Source organism: Melanostigma gelatinosum, assembly GCF_949748355.1.
Source record: "Melanostigma gelatinosum genome assembly, chromosome: 17".
NCBI lineage: Eukaryota > Metazoa > Chordata > Actinopteri > Perciformes > Zoarcidae > Melanostigma > Melanostigma gelatinosum.
In genome coordinates this window covers 5936168-5959010 of record NC_136650.1, presented here as the reverse complement: position 1 = coordinate 5959010, position 22843 = coordinate 5936168, and the positions used below count along the sequence as shown (strand labels likewise).

General features: G+C 43.6%; 2 long non-coding RNA genes across 4 annotated transcripts in view; both read right to left on the bottom strand.

Moving 5' to 3' along the window:
- Window positions 1-2823: 2823 nt before the first annotated feature.
- On the bottom strand, window positions 2824-5545 carry LOC306791510. Of its 3 annotated transcripts, none has more exons than XR_013772755.1 (6): window positions 5393-5545; window positions 4652-4737; window positions 4061-4136; window positions 3647-3742; window positions 3231-3332; window positions 2824-3148 (listed from the first exon to the last, which is right to left on the bottom strand). It is a non-coding gene; the product is annotated as an uncharacterized lncRNA (long non-coding RNA). The 3 variants fall into 3 exon arrangements; XR_013772756.1 differs by having other exon boundaries at window positions 3231-3329; window positions 3643-3742; window positions 5393-5544; XR_013772757.1 differs by lacking the exon at window positions 4061-4136 and having other exon boundaries at window positions 3231-3329; window positions 3643-3742; window positions 5393-5541.
- Window positions 5546-6795: 1250 nt separating this feature from the next.
- Window positions 6796-22843, bottom strand: part of LOC306791511 — a 40132-nt gene continuing 24084 nt past the window's right edge. Inside the window, exon 3 of the long non-coding RNA XR_013772758.1 lies at window positions 6796-7465. This is a non-coding gene — a long non-coding RNA (uncharacterized lncRNA). The remainder of the gene's footprint in view (window positions 7466-22843) is intronic.

Sequence of the window (22843 nt, the reverse complement as noted above, 5' to 3'; positions counted from 1 at the left end):
TGATTTGCTGAGATCATCCATGAGGCTCTGCAGTTTACCGGCAGCTGTTCTCGCGCTCTTCCCCAGTAAAGTGACGTTGCAGCTTTCGCCGACTTCACGCACTTCCATTTCCACATGATGGCTGACCCGAATGTCTTCAATGTCCTTTTTCCGGAGCTGCTCTGCGTACCTCCACACATCTACATCAACGACAAAGGACTCTCTTCCAGGCCTGAAGGAGCCCCGCTGGTCCGGTGGTGGAGAAAACGGAGCTCGGGACTCTGGAGAGGATGGATGTGTGTGAGGTGGAGACGCCCACGGTGAGGAGGCGTTGGCTGAAGACTGAGAAGCCCGCGGAGACTTGCTTCGGCCTCTGTTACCAACTGACACCGAGCTGTTGCCGGCGGGGCGTTTGGAAATGGCTCCAGAGGAAGCCTTTGGGACCGCCGGGATGTATTTTGAGCTAAGAAGCGGCTCCAAAGAGGCCTTCGCGGCCTTGAGATCCAAAAAGGACCCCTTCACACGCACCTGATCGCCGCTCAGATCCGTCAGCGTGAAGCCATGCGACGTGAGGATGTCTCGCACCTTCACTTTATCGGGGAAAACGTCCAAGCGCACCGTTGCCTCCACCGGTAAATCCATCTGAGAATGACAGGTGGAGGAAAAACACGGCAACAGGGTGGTGCATGAAGAGCCTGCAGACAAACAATTCTGAATCGGCAAAGGATCAATCTGACCCAACACGGTGTGTGAGCTCAGCTACCTCAACACGCTCAGGCGCTTCCAATGTTAAATGCTGTTGTTGATGATTCACCTCCAACACATGGGAGCTCTTTGGTGAGACTCTCGTTCAACTGGGGAAAGAAAAACATGATTGGACTCAGTTGCTCATAGAAGGGACTAACTTTCTGTCCTCCATTTTGAACTCATGGCTATGATTATGCCTTCGTGTTTTGTTTTCTCCTTGAGGTTTGTTTTGGAGTAACACTAGTAACATTATTTGCAACTCCTACTGATGCCCAGTCGATGGCGATAAAGAGCACAGATTTGTCGAGTTACTAACCATTTGAAGAAGGAATTTATTTAGTGTGTAGACTGGAACTTTGAGGAGCACTCTTGTTGTTTAAATGGCTGTTGGGCTTTTGATGACTTTAATGTGCCTCACTGTGACTTGCTGTCGGGCTCCTCAAATGTGACGCTTCCCCCTCAGCACCTCTCCTCCTCCTCCTATGTGTTTGGCTGTGAGGACACAAGGAGACACTGTGACAGCAGAGATAAAACACTTTGTATTCTTCACATTGTCCGGTTTGTTCATGCGAGGTAAAGGCATTTCAAGGCTGCATGAAACTTTAATGTTGGGGCGTTTCATCGAAAGAGAAAGTGATTCTTTTCTCAGCTGCGGCTTCTAATTCAACTTCTGTACATTTAAAACAAGTTCATTGTCTGTAAAAACAGTGACTTCGCTTTGAAAAGTGATGAAGTTACACTCTTTGCAAAGCAAAAGTACTAGGGAGCTTAACTAGGTAGCGCGTGAACTTCACTAGCTAGTGTTCACCTTACAGGCGAACATGCCGCAGTGAATACTACATGAGCACATCCACATGACTCGACACGCGGAAGGTCTCAGTTACATTCATAACTTACTTTACACCTCATTCCTGTCAACTTCCATGACTTCACTATATTTTGTATGTGCGGATGAAACCGAAAGTAATTTTGTCATTTCCGCTACATATTTAGTTTCCTGCATTTCAAAATAAAACTAAATAAAAGCCGTGACAATTTCTTTTAGAAAGTAAAATAAATCGACATACATTCTCCCATGATCCATCAATGAGTAACCACCAATAAGCCCAAAGAATGAAAACAAACCAAGTAAAAAATAAGAAGGATTCTTCAGTTTACCTCCAGTGATCCTGTTCTACAGTCCACACATGGTGCAATATCACCCTCACGTGGGTCTGGAAGAGAATTACAACTTTCAGAATAATCTAAACCCAGTGTTTCAAACCAAGATGTCCTCAAATGTTTTGCTTTTTTTAAGCGAGGAACTCACAGGATATTTATCTTCAAGGCTCATTGCATTCAGTTTGATGAGATTACATTTGGATTTCTGCAAATTAAGATATGAATGAAACTGTTCCCCATCAACCATCTTTTCCAACCATACATTATATATACGCACACATATGAATGACAGGTCTGTTGAAACTACTTCAGTCTCGACAGTTAGCAGGAAGATCAGAAACACTAAAAAGCTGCATTTGTCATCTAATCGGAAGACTTTAAATGCATCGTGTTCGCATTGAACCTTTCTCCAGTTTCAGGATTTTACTTTCTCATTTCATAAAAATATAAACTAAACCATTACTACAACTAGTATAGCAAAAATGACAGTGCATGGTTGTATTTGTTTAATTTGAGGCACTATCCAAGAATTATTGAAACAAATAACACAGACAACACATGCCAAGCACCAAGTCATTTGAAAGCAAAATGACATTAGGGCCTTTGACCAGCTCATCTTTCTCCCGCACCACCGTCATAGTCTGTTCATCTGGTTGGATGAGTGAACCCCGGTGGAACTCAACTCAGCCTCGACCTTGCTGCGTTGCTCTGGTCCAAATGCCATCTGACACCACCAGCGACCAGTCAGGAGACAACCAGCAATCACAATCAATACAGAATAATCATCCTGGCCAGAGACTGGATACTCTGCTAACGAAAGAGACACCAATTCCATTCTTCAGACCACTCAAACATGAACTCTTCAGTAGCTAAACTAACCCACTCATTACACAAAACAAGAGCTAACTTTATAGAAGACCAGGTGAGACATTCTGAGAATATGTTCCTTTATTGTTTTTGGACCAATACATTTTATTTATAGAGCACTTTTCAGGATACTCAGGCACTTTACGAACATTAAAAATCATAAAAAGCTATAAAACAACATAGAACACGCATTAAAAGCAGTTGTGAAAAGGGGAGTTTTGATTTGAACATTGACAGATCGGTGCTGTCTGGGATGTGTTTGGGGAGAGAGTTCCAGAGGGAGGGGCAGCTATGGAGAAGGCTCGGTCGCCCCTGTGCTCGAGTAGAACTGCAAATGTACAAGTACAAATGTGACCTCAGCAGATGAACTGGTTCTCCAACTCTCAGCTGAAATCTGCAAATAAAGAATATAGTCTATGAAATTCTTTGTTGTAAAACAAGTATTCAGCCTGTTGGGAGGAATTCTGTGTCCTCACCTGCTTCAAAGTCCTGTCATGTTTGGGACCGCTCTTTAGTTTGCAGGTTCAATGACGAGCCACACCATGGATCCACATGGTCACTGGTAAACTCTCCCACTCCTGTAAAAGCAAAGAAATGGATTTAAGTCGAGTCAACAGACGACACTGAAGCAGCACGCCAAACACGTCGTCCAGCTCGAAAACCCTAGACGACAAATGTTGGAAGTTTACCTATAACCCCGCCGTGAAGAATCACAGCAGGGCCTCAAACAACCTCACGTCTCTCTAGCAGACACTAAAGGAAAGAACAGAGCCACTGCAGGCTGAGCCTCGCTGGATAAGGTCTGCACGCGTCCAAGGCAATGTAGCGGTAACATGACTAACTGCTCATTTCAGGCCAGGTGTCGTCTGTACATTATATCAACAAAACTTACTTTTCAGCTCAAAGTCATCCTTGCGCAGCAGATGTCCAGTCAGGAGGTTTGGGCTTCATCTCTGCAGTGGGAATTCTCCCACGGAGGTGTTCACAACTAAGAAAACAGCAAACAGAATTAACACAGAATCAAACGTGTGATAGTTGACTTTACACAATAACCGGATGCTTCCAGTGACCAGGTTGTCTGAGGTTTACCTATAACCCTGCCGGTGAGGAGACACAGCAGGGCCTCAAACGGCCTCAGGTCTCTATAGCAGACACTACAGGAAAGGACATAGCCACTGCAGGCTGGGCCTCGCTGGATAAGGTCTGCACGTGTCCAAGGCAATGTAGCGGCATTGCAAGTACGCAACATGACTAACAGCTATTTCAAGCCAGGTGTCTTTACACTTAAAAAAAATAATAAACTTACTTTTTTCAGCTCAAAGTCATCCTTGAGCAGCAGATGTCAAGTCAGGAGGTCTGAGCAGGTCTTCATCTCTGCAGTCCTGTTACAACAAGAGGAAAGAAGTGTCTTACTCCAAGTACTGGGCATTGTTACACAATGTACAATAAAAAGGTCACATCAACTATTATGTGGCATGAAGTGATACAACTTTAACAGCCCACATAAGGCAATTATGAGCAGAACATGATGCACAAATTTGTCTTGACATTATGAAGTAACCTATGTTGCTGACAGAATTGTGTTATCTGTTGGGGAAAAGATGCTCATTTTGCAAACATTTGTAATGTCGTCCCACTAAAATAATGTATTAAAAATATACCCACGTCAAAGTAGTACATTCAAATTCTGATCTTAACATAATCAGTATTCTAGATCAGTGCCGACCAGCTGAAAATAACAGCTTTCGTGTGACTTCTTAACCCGAGATTGATTCCCACACAAACATCAATATGCCATCTAAATAGTGTGCCACTTATTTTTGCCTCGCCAAAGTTGCAAATGCAAACAGATAAAGTAGTGAAATCTGCTGATACAAACTTGAGCAAATATGGATACCTGCAGACTCATCTCCTCGTGGCACATGGTGTCCTCACATGGTCTCCTCGCTGCTTCATGGAATTCTCCCATCAATGTGTTCACAACTAAGAAAACAGCAAACAGAATTAACACAGAATCAAAGGTGTGATAGTTGACTTTACACAATAACCGGATGCTTCCAGTGACCAGGTTGTCTGAGGTTTACCTATAACCCTGCCGGTGAGGAGACACAGCAGGGCCTCAAACGGCCTCAGGTCTCTCTAGCAGACACTACAGGAAAGGACATAGCCACTGCAGGCTGGGCCTCGCTGGATAAGGTCTGCACAGTTCACATTACACAGAAAACTCTAAAGTTTAGAACTGTAAGTGTTTGCATGTTTCCTGTGAGAGCACACGTGCCGTGCTCATCACAAAGCAATGCATTCCTACGGGCTGGGAGATGCATTAGTACCAAGTGGTCAAAATATCAATATAAGTTTGTCTACCTCAACATCTTGATGTTTGACGTTAAAAACACGTCTTCGTTATATTAAACAGAAAATAAGTAACTGCTGTTTAAAAACTGGCGTTTGTGATGAAACTAGCAGAAGTAGCACCGCCCGCATTTCCCCGACTTTAGACTGTTAGAAATATAATTTTATCAACAATACCGCGATTTCATCACAACTTTGTGCTGCAAATAACGTTTCAAGAGGTCAGAAACCTCATACATTTTAAGATTTAGTTCGGATGGAGACGGATCATTTTCATGTACGTTACCTTTCTATACGTCCGCTGTTTTCTCAACTGAACGAACTGCCCGGATGTGACGTGTTTTAAGTCAACGAACGAGGTTTCCTCCTCCTTCTTCTTTTGCTTCTAATTGCGGTTGGCAAACAGCTTTCGGGTGCATTACCGCCACCCTCTGGAGCGTGGACTAAGGACCCTAAAAGAATGAACCAAACGAAAGAAAACTAATTATATTCATCAGTCTTGTTGACCCTAAATACTCTAAAAGCAGTTTCCCACGTGTCACTTTTCTTTAGTACGTTCCCGATATTTTCCTCTTTCCGCTTTCCACTAACATAGAGGGAAATGTTTAGACCAGTATGACCATTCCTTCGTCTAGAATCCTCTCCTCTTTCCTCTTTCGTCCACTAGATCCTGACTGCACACCCCAACCCAAACCAATTTTATTTTTGGATTTGTCCCTTAATCACCACTTTAGCTTCTGACTTACTTATATTTACATTGATGTTGTTCCTCCCACTCTTCAGAGCCTTTTTCGCTGCTTTATCCGCTTCTCATTCCCATCAACTCCAACATGGGCAGGGACCCACACTAAATTAACAAACAGCTGCATTTGATGGATGGATGGAAGGAGGAATAGCTGGCAGAACCACAGTGGGAGAATAACTTCTACCCAGTAAACCCAATTCACTATAGCCTTCTTCTTTACAACACAACCAAAGCTCTTAGTTGGCCTTTTTTTTTCATGTTCCAGCACGGCTCAATAGAACTTATTGTCTGATGGTTGTTATGTGCTTGTAAATTGACCCCATATGTCATGCATGATCTTCAGACTTCTCAACTCCAGTTGCATTTTCCCTCATTTCTACCTACAATTCAGGCACATATGTTGTTTTAAAAGCCCCATCGTAATGCTTGTGCTTATATTACATCAAGTTTTCCCAGCAAGGTTTTATATATGTAGCTTTCAAAGCAGACCTGTCATCTCCGCACTGTGTTCCAAGCATCTCATGACATCTAAAACCTTTCTACGAGGTTTTCCTTCTTCGTTTCCTCCGTCTTGTATACAGTCTATGGTTTTCTCTGAGCTTTTACGGCAGTTCACATGGTCTCCCAGCAGGGGGCAATACAATTCCAAAGATGTTAGAATCTGAATTTTACATCTTTGATGTTGTCTATAAACTGAGCTCTGACAATACATATTTGTCTGTTTTTTTTTTCAATACAGGGGGAGGGGGGGGGGCAGATTTGTTACAGAATCTGATAAGATTTGTTACAGAATCTGATAAGAAAAGTTGAACTAAAAAAAACGAATTGATGCCACGTCTACAAAATAATTCTAAAACAGTCTCACTCACTTCCTCATACAGACATTTCACAATGAGAACAAATGGGAAAAAATAAATCTTCACTTTTAACATACAAAGGGCGGAATAGATATTTCATAAATTATGATCACGTGGTTTAAAAATGACTTCCCATTTCCCCATGTGGACTGATAACATGAAGGTTTGGCACACTGCAGCTCATTTATAGGACCTGTTGTGTTTTTCAAATATTGTTGACAGGTTTAATTGAGGAACAATTTCCCAAATTGGTTATGCAGGATACATAGTGTGTATATAAAGTGGTTAGAAGCACCCACAGAGCATCTCTACTGCACGTGGGAGGGCTGTCATAACCCAGCGGACAGCCGATGCTGGTGGGAGTCGGGAGCGTCCACGAGGAGGGCGCTCGTGGGGGATGACTCAGACCGCAGTTGCCGTACAACAATACGAGCCATAGAGGAGCACTCCTGCCTGGGCCGCACCATCGGCAGACGTCCGCGATGAATTTCAGCTTTGTTTGCCCGCAGCTGACGTGTGTGTCGCATGCAGGGGAAGAGAACCCACAATCCCAATCTGTGTTTGGACCCAAACATGAGCCGGTTCAGCTGCTCCTCGAACGCTTACAGGGAAAAGTCTGTGTCTCTTATCAAAGCAAAAGTGCCGCCATTGCAGATCTGGACTCTGTTGGAGCATTCAAATATGAAAAGGCCCGGGTGTGCGGTCCAGATTTGATCTCTTCCAATAACTCTATTTCCACCATGCGCCTGGATTCATCCTATCAGAAAAACAGAAACAGAGGCCTACAAATCAAAGCAAGCATGAACAAATGAGATCATCCGCACATCTCAGCCTCCAGGCAGATTGTTAAAATAGCTCAATGACCAAAAAGTGTGTGTTGCATGCAGAGGAAGAGAACCCACAATCCCAATCTGTGTTTTGACCCAAACATGAGCCGGTTCAGCCAAAAAGCTTCTCCAAAAATGAAATTACTTTCATATCAGTGGTTATGTCACAACAAGGCAGGGGCTGCTGAGAACACCGAGGTAGTTTGGGGGTGGAACCCTGATCTAATTCAGCATTTTAATTCATCCTAAATCTCGAGGCCAACTAAGTTAAAGCTGCACCTATCAATGTGTCACATGAATAATCTATGAATAACAGCGACATAACTTGGAATCAAAGCGGAGCCACAGCTAGAGGCATTGCTGAAGGGCGACAGAGAGGTTAATCAAACTAGTGTCAGAGAGAGAGAGAGAGAGAGAGAGAGAGCGAGCGAGAGAGATTTCTCTCACGCAATGCACCTTTTATTCCAGCTACAAGTAACAAGAGGGTTGGTTTTAACACTTAAGACTTTAAGTAAGCGGCATTAGATTGCACTGAGTCGGAATGTGAATAATGCCTTTGTGTGTGTGTGTGCGTGTGTGTGTGTATCAGCTGACTGACATCGCCACACTCTAGGTGCTGTGCCACCTCGTCTGAGAGATGCTGTAGTTAATAGTTACCTTTTTTTAAAACAATTTAGTCCAAAAAAGTGTCACAAGTTGCCAGACCCCTGGAGGAAGTCTTCAATTAGCTGTTTTTTTGTCCAATTTACAGTTCAAAAGACAAAAATATTGAATGTACAACAAAACAAAACAGACAAAAGCAAGAAATCCTCACATTTGAGAAGCGGGAACTTGCAAATATTTGATACTTCTGCTTGATAAATGAATTCAACTATAAAGCAATCATCAAACATGCACACAATTTGTGTTAATATTTCATTAATATGCATATTTTGATCCATTCAGGAGGCAGAGATGTTTCAGATTCTGGTAAGAAAAGTTGAACGGTTAAAAAAACAAATGATGCCACGTCTTCTAATCTAACAACCTGCCTCTGTTCTGACTTTAATGTTTTCTGGCGGGGCCCCTTCTGTTTGAGTCTCCGTGTGCCGGGGCGGTCTGACTCGGACGGCGGGAACACAAGCGGAGTCTCCAGCTGCTTCGGGAGCAGGACGGCCTCTCTTACGAAACCCCGCGGCGGCCCGAGAGGCTTTGTTTGAGGATAATTGAGGCTTTGATTCGGACTTCGGGGGTTTTAATGAGCCCGTAATCCTTTTCACCTGATCCCTGAAACAAGGTGAAATACCTCACGTGGTGGAGAAAAATAAATATATAAGAGTATATTCATCAGGTGAATAATTCTGCTCCTCTGGAACAGCTGGATGTGTAAATAAGCAGCTGTTTGCTAACACGCTCGTCAAGCTTTAGGATCTCTGCTACGCCCTATGATGAAGATCTTCTGAACTGTTCCAATACTCATACTAGCATACTATTTAGTATGCAGGAACAATATTTAGTGTGTCAGTAGGCCAGAATGTCCTACTGCCTCTGGTGGCATTTTGCAGTACGCAAGCCATCACGCTTTCCTGGCTACTCGCAGCAGATATATGAGCACGAGGGTCAAAGTTCAAGGAAGTAGTTTGTCCCATTTAAATGCATACCACATGCAACAGTACATACTTTGTAGTATGTACTAAAAGTAATACGATACTTGGAACACAGCTAGAGTTGAGGAGGTTAAAATCTGTAAATAAGTACATTTACTAAAGCACTGCACTTAACTACACATTTGAGGTACTTGAACTGTACCTTTTTACTTACATAAAAACAAACATGTCCTCCTCCGCCACTGGAAACAACATGGAATGAAAAATGGACATGAAGAACAACAGCACGTATGGACACGAAGAACAGAGTGTCCTCGTGTGTGTGTGTGTGTGTAGTCATACTCCAGCGGATGCTTTACACCAGTGGTTCTCAACTGGTCTGGCTGCGGGACCCACCATCACCCCTTAATGACAAGCCGGGACCCACCACCCAAATTATATATATATATATATATATATATATATATATATATATATATATATATATATATATATATATATATATATATAATTATATATATATATATAATTTGGGTATATCTATATTCAAGACATCTAGTAGTATTAACATCTCTGTGTAGTAAACAACTGTCAAATCAAATAAAGAAAGTACACATCAATTATATTTTAACAAATATTCTTCTCATTTTTCAAATTGAACTGGATGGATTATAAATAATACATAGAAATACATGAATACATGTTCTTCTCATTTCAAGTAAAATAACAGCTGGATTAAAAAATAAATTACGTAATGAAATTCAATTTAGAAAAAATATTTTCACTGAATTACGCTGCAGCTTTAAACTCAGTCCATTCAGGGTGAAGTGATGAAGCCACGATATTATATTTTTCTCGTCTTCCAAAAAGAGAAATTAGTGTTTGAAGAATTCACCTCTATGAGTCTGTCTAGTCAGAGTCTAATGACTCTGGTCTCTCTGGACATTTCTCTCTTTTGGAGATCGTCCTATGATTTGACTTTCACAACCCACAGCTCAACAGTCCTGCTCTGCTCATATATCCTCGTCTCTCCCCGTGTGTGACGGTGTGTGTACATCTCACTCAAGTCAGGACTTGTCAGAATACTCATATTTGATTGGCTGAGCTTCATCACGCATTGGTCGGTGTTTTTCCTGCACCACTGTGCGCTAAGTGCCGTGAATGCTGGAATAATTCCGCTGCATAAAAAATGCCCTTCAAAATAAAATCTTTTTTTTTTTTTTTGTCAGGCAAAGGCCACTGAAAACGGGTCCGCGACCCACTTTTGGTTCGTGACCCACCAGTTGAGAATCACTGCTTTACACTGTTAAGAAGTTTTCCAGTACACGATTTTCCCACCGGCCTGAGTCAGCCTCTTAACGCTTCACTGCGCTTGTCGCACGCATGATGTTCTCCCCGTGACTCAGCCTCTCGGCTTTCTTTGTCACTGCCCCCTCCCCCTCATGTGTGCCGCCATATCACCTTATGCAACCCCCCTCCCAGGGGCCTCTGTGTCTCTTTCACTCTCAATGGCACTGGGGATTACATCCAGATTATTTCGGGACTTTAGGCTCTCTAACAGCCTTATCATATGACACAGTGTCCCGGCTTCATGACTCTGCAAACACTCTCCATCGCATCTCCACGTTAGCTTTTTTTTTCTTTTAGGGGCCACGAGATAAATCCACTCTCTTATCTCAGAGTCTTGTTGTTCCCAGCAGCATTACTCATGAGCGTTCCTCAGCACAAGTGGATCAAAGTGTTTTGTTCTCGAGCTAACGAAGCGAGGAAAAGGTATTTCAGCAACAGCATTAGCGATAAGAGCATTTTTATGATCGGCAACAGGAGTTATATTGTGGTTTACTCAAACATGTTTGGCAACAGGCGTTGATTGTTTAGTGGTTCCAACTCATAAAGATTCCAGGGACACATGAAGAGTTTACGACGAGAGTTAGTTATCACCTTTGGGTTTTTTCCACTTTAAGGGCCAAACTGTTTATTCTGCAAGACAAATAAGAATTCATGGGTTTCTTTCGTTCCTTGGCAGTAGTAATAAGATTGCATCTCAACTGATGGAAAATTACCTCGATACACGCTGGAAAAAGAGCCTTTTTGTGGTTTGTATAACTGTGGACAGATTTTGTCACCACGATGGCGTCTTAATCGGTCAAGATGCAGTCGTGAAACTTAACAGGTGTGTCGTTGAGATCCAAATGAAGGGTGTGTTTGAGGATAGGTGTGGCTCCAACAAGGGAGCCAGAAGTACAGAGGTCTGAAGAAGGAAGGGGCCATTGGTCTTTGTACAACATTCATATGGCAACTGTTGTTTGAATACTTTCAGGATTTTACAAACAAAACATGTGATCAATTTATAAAAAAACATGACGCGTAAATGTATAAAGCATTTGGGATTAGCTCCGCCTCAAACCGCTGTGGGGCATTAAAAGTCCTGCTCTACATATTAGTGCATCAGTAATGATGGTGTGGTGATATAACGCTGATAACCCGCTTGTACTTTTAAGTGACATTTTGAATGCAGCACCTTCAAAGGTAGACTGGAGCATTCCTGTTCTGTGGATCTGACCACAGTGTGGACAGGCCTTCAACCGTTCCCAGCGGTGTGTATCTGCCGTATGCTGGCTGACGGAGCAGCAGAGGGAGGAGGAGATAGATGAAACAGACTTTAACATCCCGTTCTGATCTCGTGCCCCTCATCAGAGCAGCAGCAGCAGCAGCAGCAGCCGGGCAGATACTGAGCAGAGACACGGGAGCGGATCTGGAGCGTGATTTGATTGCTGCAGTGATTATCGCTCCACCAGACAGCCAGTAATTGTGAAGGGGGGGGGGGGGCAGCTTGACAGCAGGCCAGGTTAGAGGGAGGAGGTCCGGGGACAGAACATGCTGATCTGCCGCTCATAATTGCCGGTTTGTTTCCCGGCCTACCTGTGGGTGGTGTCGTTCCTACTGAAGCCACGGAGTGCAGCTGCTAATGGCGGACATTTCTCTGATCTACACAGGGGCTCCGCTCGGGGGGAAATCAATTAACAACGCCTAATGGCAACAGAGGTTTTCTTTATTTTTCTTCTCTCTGACGGATTTAATCCTTTTACACGTTTTAGGGAGACTTGAGAGGGAGGAGGGATGTTTCCAGCAGCTCTCCACATGACTGAATGCATCAGTGACTTCATCAGATTATCTTAACACGTTTGTCCCCTCTCTGATTAAAAAGAAAGAAATGTCCTGACTGAGTACTTCTTACTGTAAATGAGCTGCTGAAGATACTGCTGACTCATTCGCTTGTCATCAGGAAATAGGTTAGAAAGACAGAAACTACTTCAGCGGAGCAGAATTACAAAACAAAGCTCATACGACAGTGACCTCAATATAGCGCTCGCTCTCTAAATGTGTATAAACACAAGATCTGGCCTAAGACCTGCTGTGCCGCGCTCCGTCAGCCAGACTATGGACTTATTTGCATCGTTGTCTCGGGTAAAGTAGCGGCTAAACTAACATCACTTTGACTCGAAACTTATAAACTTCAAGTTTCCCTCCAACAAACAATATCTGATGAAATCTGCCACAATTTTCAGAAAGAAATATTGTTATATATATGTGTGTGTGTGTGCGTGTGTGTGTGTGTGTGTGTGTGTGCGTGCGTGTGTGTGTGTGTGTGTGTGTGTCTGGTAAGACATAGAAGTTAAAAGCATTAAAAGCTGTCTTGTGCTGTAACATCATTCAGTAAACGAAGATGAGAAGAAATCAGAGATATTCACAGCGGACACTAATGTTCTTCCTACATTATTTTCTCTTCATGAAATAATTGGCAACAGTCCCGGATGTTTTTGAGCCCTGCCTTCCTCAGCATGTTCTGCATATATAGCCTACAGTGTTATATATTCCTATGAATGATGCTTTCACCTCATAAATCATGACACGTGGCTTTCCCCCCCACATGATGTCGGGACTGTTTTTAGTGATTCTGGCCACGGAGAAACTCTGTATCGTACCGAAAACAAATGTTGTGTGGCCCACCCATAATAAAATATGTCTCAGGACGTAGCAGGTTCACGGTCAGACACTCTGTGAATGCACTGATTTAATATACTTTGCCTTAATACAGCAGGAGCCCTTTTTTAGATATTCTACATGATCATCTTCTCCGTGGTTGGCGGGCTGTTTGCCCACATTTGACCCTTGAGGGATTTCATTTCACTCCAACCTGAGAAGTGTTGTAACAGATCACCTCTAACTGACTCGCCCCCATCCCTCTGTTTTCTTCCCAGAGTCAGTCCTGTTATTCTTGACTTCTCACCAAACATCTGTGGCCGGGTGAACAGCTCGTAACCACGGTAACGTGTCATTTTGCGGCCTCCTCATCGTCCGTCACCACGAGCTAAATCAAATAAACGATTACATTACATAAGGTGCTTCACGTCGGACCCCGTGCCGCTCATTGTACGGGTTGTATTTCGAGCCGCTGTGTGGAAACGCCGGGTGGAAATTTTCCACCGCGGACGAATCAGCTGACAGCAGCGGATCAATGAGGAGCATCACAGTCGGGCGCCGCTCACTAACTCTGATCTCCTGGCAGGTTTCCACGTCAGCGGGCTCGGTGATGACAGCGCTCATTGAGAAAAGAGGGGCCAGGCTGCAGGGATCTGCCCTTAAGGCTGCTATCTGTTGCCCGAATCCAACAGCATCCATCCGCCGGTCCCAGCTGAACTGCGGCCCCCATTTGGTCTCCCAACACCACCCAGCTGCTCTGCTACAAGCTTCATGTGCACAGTTGTGGTGTTTTTTTGCAGACGCACTCCACACTCTCTTTGCAAACGTTCATTACTCCAAAACACCGGATCACCCATAATGCAGCTCAACAGCTGAGCTTCATTTGTAAAATCAGCAGAATGGTCCTTTCAACAACGGATCAATCATCACAACAATGAAAGGCTGTTTGAGCAGTACAACACGACTCGTACAAATGTCCACAGCTCAGGGATACCGTGGCTTTTTCATTACTCAGCAATAAATTGAGCGTAAGCTGCGTGACCTTCTGCCACATTCCATTGCAAAAACAGCGGAGGGCCCGGACTGAATAACAAAAAACAAGGTGTTGTCTCTCAGTGAACTTTGTTCAGCGGGGTCCCGTCAGAAGCGGAGGAGTGACAAAAGCACACAGCACCAGATATGTGAAGCCGTCCTGGGCGGCCAGCGGCTATAATTAGCCAGACCCACTTGAGTCAGAGTCAGGGAAAGAGCCTATATCTGCAGGACACATCCACGGTGCTGCCGGGAAGCGCTCAGCTCACTTTTGATGTTTATGTCGGAAACACTTGTGACATAAAAACACTCGCTGGGCCCCGAGGGGCCGTCACCCACTGTTAAACACACACCCAGGCCCTGAAGTCTGTCCCTAAGACAGCCTCGTTTATAAAGACAACCTCCATTGTGGCTCTTTCTTTCTGCATTAGGCCTTTATGCGCAGCAAAGAGCTTACATTCTACACCATCAGTACAGACTGTGTCAGTACACTCAGTACAGTCGCTACGAATCAGTGTTTAATCTCTTTCAGTTTTATATCTCTGGGTTTTATTTTCCCTGGTTTTAGCTTGTTTGTGTAGCCGGGCCTCCAGCTGTTGCTGAGATCTGGTGATGGTGTAGAGTTCACTCAGTTGTCCATAGAGTGTGGGAGTGATTGTCTTTTTAGAGAAAGTGATGCAAAAGTCCTTTATCGTGTTAGAGGTTGAGGTCATGAGTGAGATAAAAGTAGATGATTATTTTTCCAGTAAGACGTCACATGTGAACACGAATACAGATGTTTCATTAAATTAAGACTTTAGCAAATTAGATGTATTGGGGTAAAACTTTATAAATAGACGCAATAGGAGCAGAGCGGCAGTAGGTTAGTAAGCTTAACCCTCCTTCACGAACATGCTCATTGGTTGGCAGTTTGACTTTATAGAAAATACCCTCATGCGCTTTCTTTAAGTTAGATGAGGTCGATATCACTCACGTTTGTTTGATGAAGACGAAGCTACAGAAATAGTGACGGGTAGATGTATTTGTATGTATGTCACTGATGCCCCTTAGTTTACTGAATAATGGTTCCCGTCATTCAGGTGTGCTAACCGAATAAACTATTTTCCTGTACCGGTCAGGAACGATATTATGACACACTCTATCACACACACACACACACTGTTCCGTGCACTTTTCTCCCTTCCCCTTCACGTCCCCACTCCACATTAGCTTTCTAATCCTTGTAGTCTTGAGATTATCGTGCAGAATTATGCACAGAGGTTGGGTTAATCCCAATTACGCACACAGAGGATGTACAATCCAACCAACAGCTGGGAGTGGGTGAGAGAGAAGCCGCTGCTGTCATGTTGAACTTTCCTCCTGCATGGCTACAGGTACATAATGTGCAGTGAAACGCATTTCTCCATTTGATTTACCTCAAGTTTCAGTGTCCCATGATGATATAAATTTGGCTACAAAGGCTTTTTCACACGTACAAGGATAGAAATTATTTGAAAATACTGAAGATCTGTTATTTTTCAATACGCAAATAGTCTACTAAAAGATAATAAGACAAAATATCGGCTACCAGTGACCTTGGTCTGAAAATATCAGCCTTAAAAAAACCTACGTAATATCACTTATACGCACAAACTAATTAATATCAATCAAAGTACAACTGAGGCTGATGTGAATATAGTCAATATTATATTATAAGTTGATATTTTGATCTGATGATGGCGCTAGATAAAAGTTATTACGGGGACAATAATTACATTTTGTGTTAAATGCTTATAATAGATGTCAAGACATTTAACTCAAAACCATGAATGTAAATGTCATTGTGGCACTAGAGACGCTCAATAAAGTCATTTGGATTCATCCTCTGAGAGCCATGAATATCTGGACAAAATGTTGTGCCGATTTATCGCATAGATGTTCAGAAATTTCAAAGGATAAGTGAAAAGAATAAGATCTGCTGGTGGCACCTGAAGAAAAGTCAGAGGGTCACCAAAGTCAGTAGGGTCCATCCTCTGAGGACCATGAATATCAGTAACAAATGGCAATTGATCCAGAAGTTGAAGAGATATTTCAGTCTGGTAGACCGACTGATATTGCCGTCGTCAGACCAGCATTCCCTCCCTGTATCTCTGATGTCAGCATCGTGGTCCTCTCTGTAAATGTCACGTCATCTCTGAACTAAACCAAAACAAACATTTGTCTCAGACACCTCCGTCACTACAGCCAGCAATGTTACAGATTCTAGTCTAGTCTAGTCTAGAAGGGACTTTACAGACTAACACCGTATTGTTTGTTTTCACTCATTTAACGAGGAATTTGCATTTGGAAATTCTTACATAAAAGCTTTAAATATTCCAACATCCTCTGGTGTCCAAAGGTCCACGACCAGAGCTTTGAATAACGTCATGTAATGTGATGCTTTTTTTTTATTTTATTTTTTTTTATGTCTGTGAAGCCATGTGAAAACAACACACTTTGACATTTAGAAACATAAGAAGATTCACTTTTGTCTTATACCACATTGATCAACAGACAGCGTTCATTTCCGTCCTCTTCATGGTCCCATGTGTCTGCATGAGAGTAAATACAGGTTACGGGCCGGCCGACTGCAGAAAACCATTATATAACTCTCTCATCGGTTATTACCCGAAATCCACTCATGTGGTTCTGTGCAGGAATGCACTCGCCTAACGGTTCTCATGAGAAGAAACACCAGTCGAAAAATGTGTGTGTGTGTGTGTAAACTAGGTCAGGAATGCTGTAAAAGTGTAAACCTCCCGTGTCTCTGCTTCGGTCGTATGATTTTGTGATATAAGGAGCCGAGGCGGTTCACGGGTGATCAGACTCTGGTTCCCATGATTCAGCTCAGCGACCCTCCGCTCTCATGATCAGACCGTTGACCGGCCTGCTTAAAGGCACGTGGGCCTCCGTGATCGTTCACTCCTGTTTTACGCTACATATTTAAGGAAAGACTTTGTTCTTAAGACATCGCAGGTTTTGATGTTTTTCTAAGAATACACCCGCCTCACCAAAGCGAATCACTAAGCCAGAGTTCACAGATAAACCCGGGTTTGCCCACAAGAAAGGCTGGTGTGATGTTGCGTTCATGTTCACACCATAAGGACCGTAAATACGAGCAGCCAAGTGATAAAAAAGAACGCACGTCATCCTTCTAGTTTAAATTGTTGGAAAGTCATGACCAACCGCGACAGTATCTCCCACTTGGCAATAAGAACTACAAACTGGAACCATAACGACTCAAAACAAGCAATTGCTGCTGGTTACATCAAAATAAAAATTGCTGCAGGAATGAGTCCTAAAACCCCGAAATGAGTCAGCATTTTCTAACGTTCGGCTCCCCCGTCTCGAGGTCAACGGTATGTTTTCTGAATGGGTTTTTTGATTAGATGCCTAAAATAAGTTCTGTGGTTAACACAAGCTTATCAAGAAAGTTTAACGTTTTGTTCTACGATAAAATACGTCGGTAAATACTCGTGAATTTTGGAGCTTTTAAGTGTCTTAAAAAAGCGGTTGCTAACAAGTGGCTTAATGAGACTACAAAACGCCATCACACCGCATGGTCCGCCTTCACAGCCCCGATGTGCAAAACTGGCATTCATGAGACCTTTGTGTTGTTGTTTGTCGCATATTGTTAGCTATATTTTTACTGTTCACGCCTCAAAAATTTATTTGTGAAGATTGTCAAAATATGCAAGTATCATTAACTTTTGTTTGCCACAGAGCTTACGTTCTGCAGTAACTCAAAATCCAATGGAAAAATCCAATTGGCTTTTTGCAGAGGGAACCCAATGCGATGCTAACTTCCAGGCTTGGCCCACAAAAACATAACAATCCTGCACCACTTCATAGAAACGCTCCCAATCTCATAAAGCGCCTTTAAAACGCATTTGTTCAGCTTGTCGAAATATTCATGACTGCGTGATTCACAGCAGACATGAACCTGCTCTAATTATTCCAGCTATTACATTGTCCTGGTAAACATGTCCCATGCCCTCAGAGACTCTGCGATGATGTTCACACTTTGAAGTTCGGCGTGTGGCGCAGGTGCCTGCAGCGCTCTGGTATTTCACACTGTTCACATCGCTGGGTAATGTGCAGCCTGTAGAAGCTGAGCTATGTTTGGAGTCTCCTTGGGTATAGGACAGTTAACATGAGCGTCTCATCTTCCTTTTTTTGCATACGACACACTCCCATCCTGTTGTATTGGGCCGACTTGTATAAGATGCAGGATGCTCTGTTGTCCCGAATTGAGGCTGCACACAGCAAACTTCAAAGGCTGTGGAGAAAGCGGAGGGCCACGCTGCTCCCTTTGATCTCTGATCTGGTTAAGTGGACCAGCTGCTTTCCACCTACAAGGAGAAGTCACTTGCATCTAAATGTCTTTCCCAGGTTGAAGGAGAAAAGCTGCTGTTATCGTGGAGGCCGGATGGCTCGCTTTGAAAAGTAAATTCGAAAAAAGGAACGAGTGTGTTAATCGGCTGAGATGAGGTAGCTTGGATGTTTTGTCATTGCGCAGTGTTATATTAATGAGACATTTCCTCAGAATTTGGATATACTACTTTACATACTTTACGCCAAAAATCAAAAATAAAACCTATTTGAATTTTGCATGACTAAAAATACGAAGAAAAACTAGCAGTCTGTTTAAAAGTTCTCAACCATTAAGATTGAGCAGCTATATGAAAAATATGACGTGAGAGCAACCGGTGTGTCTGTTTACAGTGCAGCCAAACAAACTCGCCCTGTTTTAATAAAGATGTCACTCATTAATAATTGCACCAATAATTGCACCAATAATTGCACCAATAATTGCGTAGAAGCATTTTTGATGCGCAATCACTGTCAGCAGCAAGCCTCAGTGAAAAATGCGTGGCATTTCCTGTGACCGCATCACAATAAAAGCCACCCCGTGGTTTTTGCCAGTTGCTTTTAATGGTTAGCAGTAGCAGGAAGTGTTTAGTTTGCATTATCAGTACATTCAAATATCGACAGACAGGCGGGTAGATGGGGGCATACTTAGGTTGGCAATTTGAATCCAGCACAAGAATGGCGGACTCCGGAGAGATAATTACAAATTGCAGGCCGTGAACACGAGGTCCGAAAAACTTCTGCTCGTGCACCAACACTTTGACTCGCGTGTCCACAAACACGGCATTTGTTATTACCACTGTGTTCTTTGTACGCGCGGGACTTGAGTTCCAGCTGGAGACAGATTACCGTGGTGTCATTCGCTCAGCTCGGGTCCGGCCTGCAGATAAACTTAGATGGGCTGATTATATTAAGGCCCGACTCAAAAAGCATGTAATACGTTATTTAGAATCCATGCAGAAAGCGTGACGTTTTACATAAGTGAGAACACGCGCCATACTTTCTCCCACGTGCTTTTCCTTTGTTCTTGCTCAGCAGCATCAAAGCCAGCTGGGCGAGGCGTAACGACCGACTTGTTGCGTCAAACCGATGTCCCGGTGCTATTTTTAAAAAGAGCATTGACATACCGTGATCGCTTGTCAGTGAGAGGGCGGAGGAATGCATGGAAACTCTTGACAGCAGCGGCGTCTCCGTTTATGCGAATCTATGTCAGGACCGGGAGGCATGCAGCGACACAAAATAAGATGCACTCAGCTAAATCAGAGCACCATCTTGACCCAAATAAATCCACTCGCTTCGAGGTGCAGCGTGCGGATTAACATCCCCACGCAGATGGATCAATATTGTCTCGATAATAAAAACACCATCACACTGCGGTGACCCACTTCCACCTGTGTCTATAAAACAAGACCAGTAGAAAGCTGCTCTCTCCGGAGGGAACGCACGGAGTGGAAAAATTCCTCAATCGGTGGCCAAACGGACAGCGTGGGGCCCAGAGGACGCTCTGACAAACTTGCCATTGTTAGGGAAGAATAACGATCAGTCTTATCGGAGGAATCCCTGGGCTTTTAGGGGAAAGCAGGAGGAGTTGCAGAAGCCCATTCTCTGGATAGAAAACAAGGGCATTCCTCTGAGCGAGAGAATGAGGAGGTTTGAGGACACGCAGCAAGCTGTCTGAATAATCAATAACGAGGCGGCTTTCAACTTCCCCACGATTGTCTCTCCTGCAGGCTCCTATGACCCAGTGCCCTCTGTGTTTAGTAAAAAATATGGAAGACAAAAACGTGATGCGGTTGCGTAATGCCGTTTGCATGACGGCACTGTGATTGACCCCTCGACCTCATCTTCACACAAAGACGTTTTTTTATTTTAGTCCCCTTCATCCTTGAGCCGGTAAGTGAATCTCCAAACGATCCACAGGAAACATTTTATTTAGAGACTTTTTTGAAACCATCGTCTCCAGTGTAGCAACCATGAGAGAGACTGCATCCTCTTCATTGGTTTAAACCAGCTCTCATGCTGTAAACCAATCACACTGAGTCTCTGGATTCACCTTTTTACTGCGACCTTGTACGGGAACATCCACCACTCACTGGTAGCAATTGTGTGTGTGTGTGTGTGTGTGTGTGTGTGTGTGTGTGGAGGGGGGGGGGTTGCCATTTGTTCAAGCACCACACACAGAGTACTCAGTCGTACATCAATAAGTGACGGAAGGACGACCCAACACTTAACACTGGAAATCTTGTCGGAGCTTGAGTACACGGATGATTCAATTACTCCGCTGGGACGGTTACATAAGAAGGAACATGCGCAGCAGAGCTGGGGGCGGGGGGGGGGGGGGGGGGGGGGATGCAGCTCTCTGCAGCGTTCACTCAGGACGCAGCAATCCCAAATTGACCGAAGAGGATTTGATCGAGTCATTCCGCGTCACGCGTGGTCTGTGAGTCTCTGCATCAGGAGTGTGTCAGAGGCTGAAACATATTTTCATATTTTAGCATGTCCTGTCTGGCTCCAGTTGAGCCCCTCCCTCTGCTTCTAGGTCTGACCAGGACACAAAAGCCGGCGTGGTTAAATGTCTTCTCTTCTCTCTGCCTCTCTGCATCGTCTCCCTGCAGAATGAAACCGTTTGTTCTGCACACTCAAAAAACAACCGTATGCAGTTTGCATCGTGGTTTCCTGAAGGTTGTGTTACATTACACTGCGTCTACCTTCTGTCGACATAAACATTCCTACCAAACATCATGAAGCCTATTATTCGTATTAGGGTGAAAAAAGCAGCTTAGGTCTCGTCATTTCATCAGTTATCTAACACCTGGCTCACATTTTTCTTTCTCAGCTTTCGTCACCTGACCACTCATATGACATTCCAGTCCCATCCTAACTCATAATCAAACACCTATAAGACATATCTGTAAAAAGAAATATGTAGACTAGACAGCAGGGCAACGATTTGAGAGATACGAGGTGACCCGGGACTCTGAACACAGCTGTTAAGTTTGAGGGAAGTTTTGAATTGCCTTCAAAAAAGTATAAATCTGAACCACAACATGCTGTGTGTTAGTGTCAGTGTTTGACGATGGGTTCAAAAGCTGAATAAAATGATTTTGGGGCGAGTTTATCTTTGGCTTCATGGTTGGATCGGGCCCGTCACTGAAAACCAGCTTAAACTGGGCCTTCGCCCGATACTCACTGGTCTCGTCTTAGAGCATCGCCGTCACAGAATATTTGGAAGTGTTAAGCTCTCCTCCGTCAGCTGTCCGGACGAAGTGAATCACGTTTCTCAGAGTTCAGACAGACCGAGGCCGACACCTCCTTCTAGTGTGTGACTCAGACTCATTTGCACCGTTGACGCATTTCGGGTGCAAAATAAACTGAGTGTCTGACTGGAGCTTTGTTTTCAGAGCAGACAACAAAAGCTGTGATTTATACTCGTATACATAATGTCGTTAAAGGTCACCACCCCAAAATCTGCCACTGCCAGTCAAAAGGTCAACCTCTCCAAACAGCATTCTCATAACCATTCACGAAATACATGTCTAAGCTCATGCATTCGTCAGTAAAAACCAATAAGACCAATTAAAGTGATACGATGGATTAAACCTGTAGAATAACAATTTGCGATACGAGCAGGATTACACAATCGAAAGAACTGTAACTGTCATCGTCCAATCAGAGCGGACCTCAGACTATTAAAGTAGATCAGCGTGTAGATTATTTTATGTGGTCTAATCTTTGCTACCTGCATGAAGTGAAGTCTGCAGGCGGAGAGTCTGAGAGACACATTATCTGTCCCTGACCTTGTCTGCTGTGGTATTCGGTTTTATTATTTCGGTTTTCCATCTGGCGATTCATGACGTCTGTAAAAAAAAAAAAAAAGGAAAGAAATCAAAATCCAGCATAGCAGCGAGTCTTTGACTGTAATCTGCTGTTAAAATCCTCCATTAGCAGACTCCCTGTGGGATTAAGACGGGGCCCGGATTGTATGAAAGAAATGACAGTATTTAAGACTTCATCTATAACCATGTCACACTTTAAACAAGATGCCGAATACAGACCGCTGTTTATTCTCTGTACGCTGATGCTTTATGTCTCTTCATCGCTCCACTTTCTGACTGACATTCATATCGCACAGAGAAAGAAACCCACATTCTCCAGCCTCACTGTGGACCAATTATATGCTGACAATATGTGCATCAGCCCACACCAGCGCTTTGAGCTGACGTCCAGTTAGACTCAGACCTCCATGAGGGAGCATTTTCTAATGATGAGCTCCGTGGTGCACATTCGGATAAAAAATAATACGATAAAAGAAAGTAC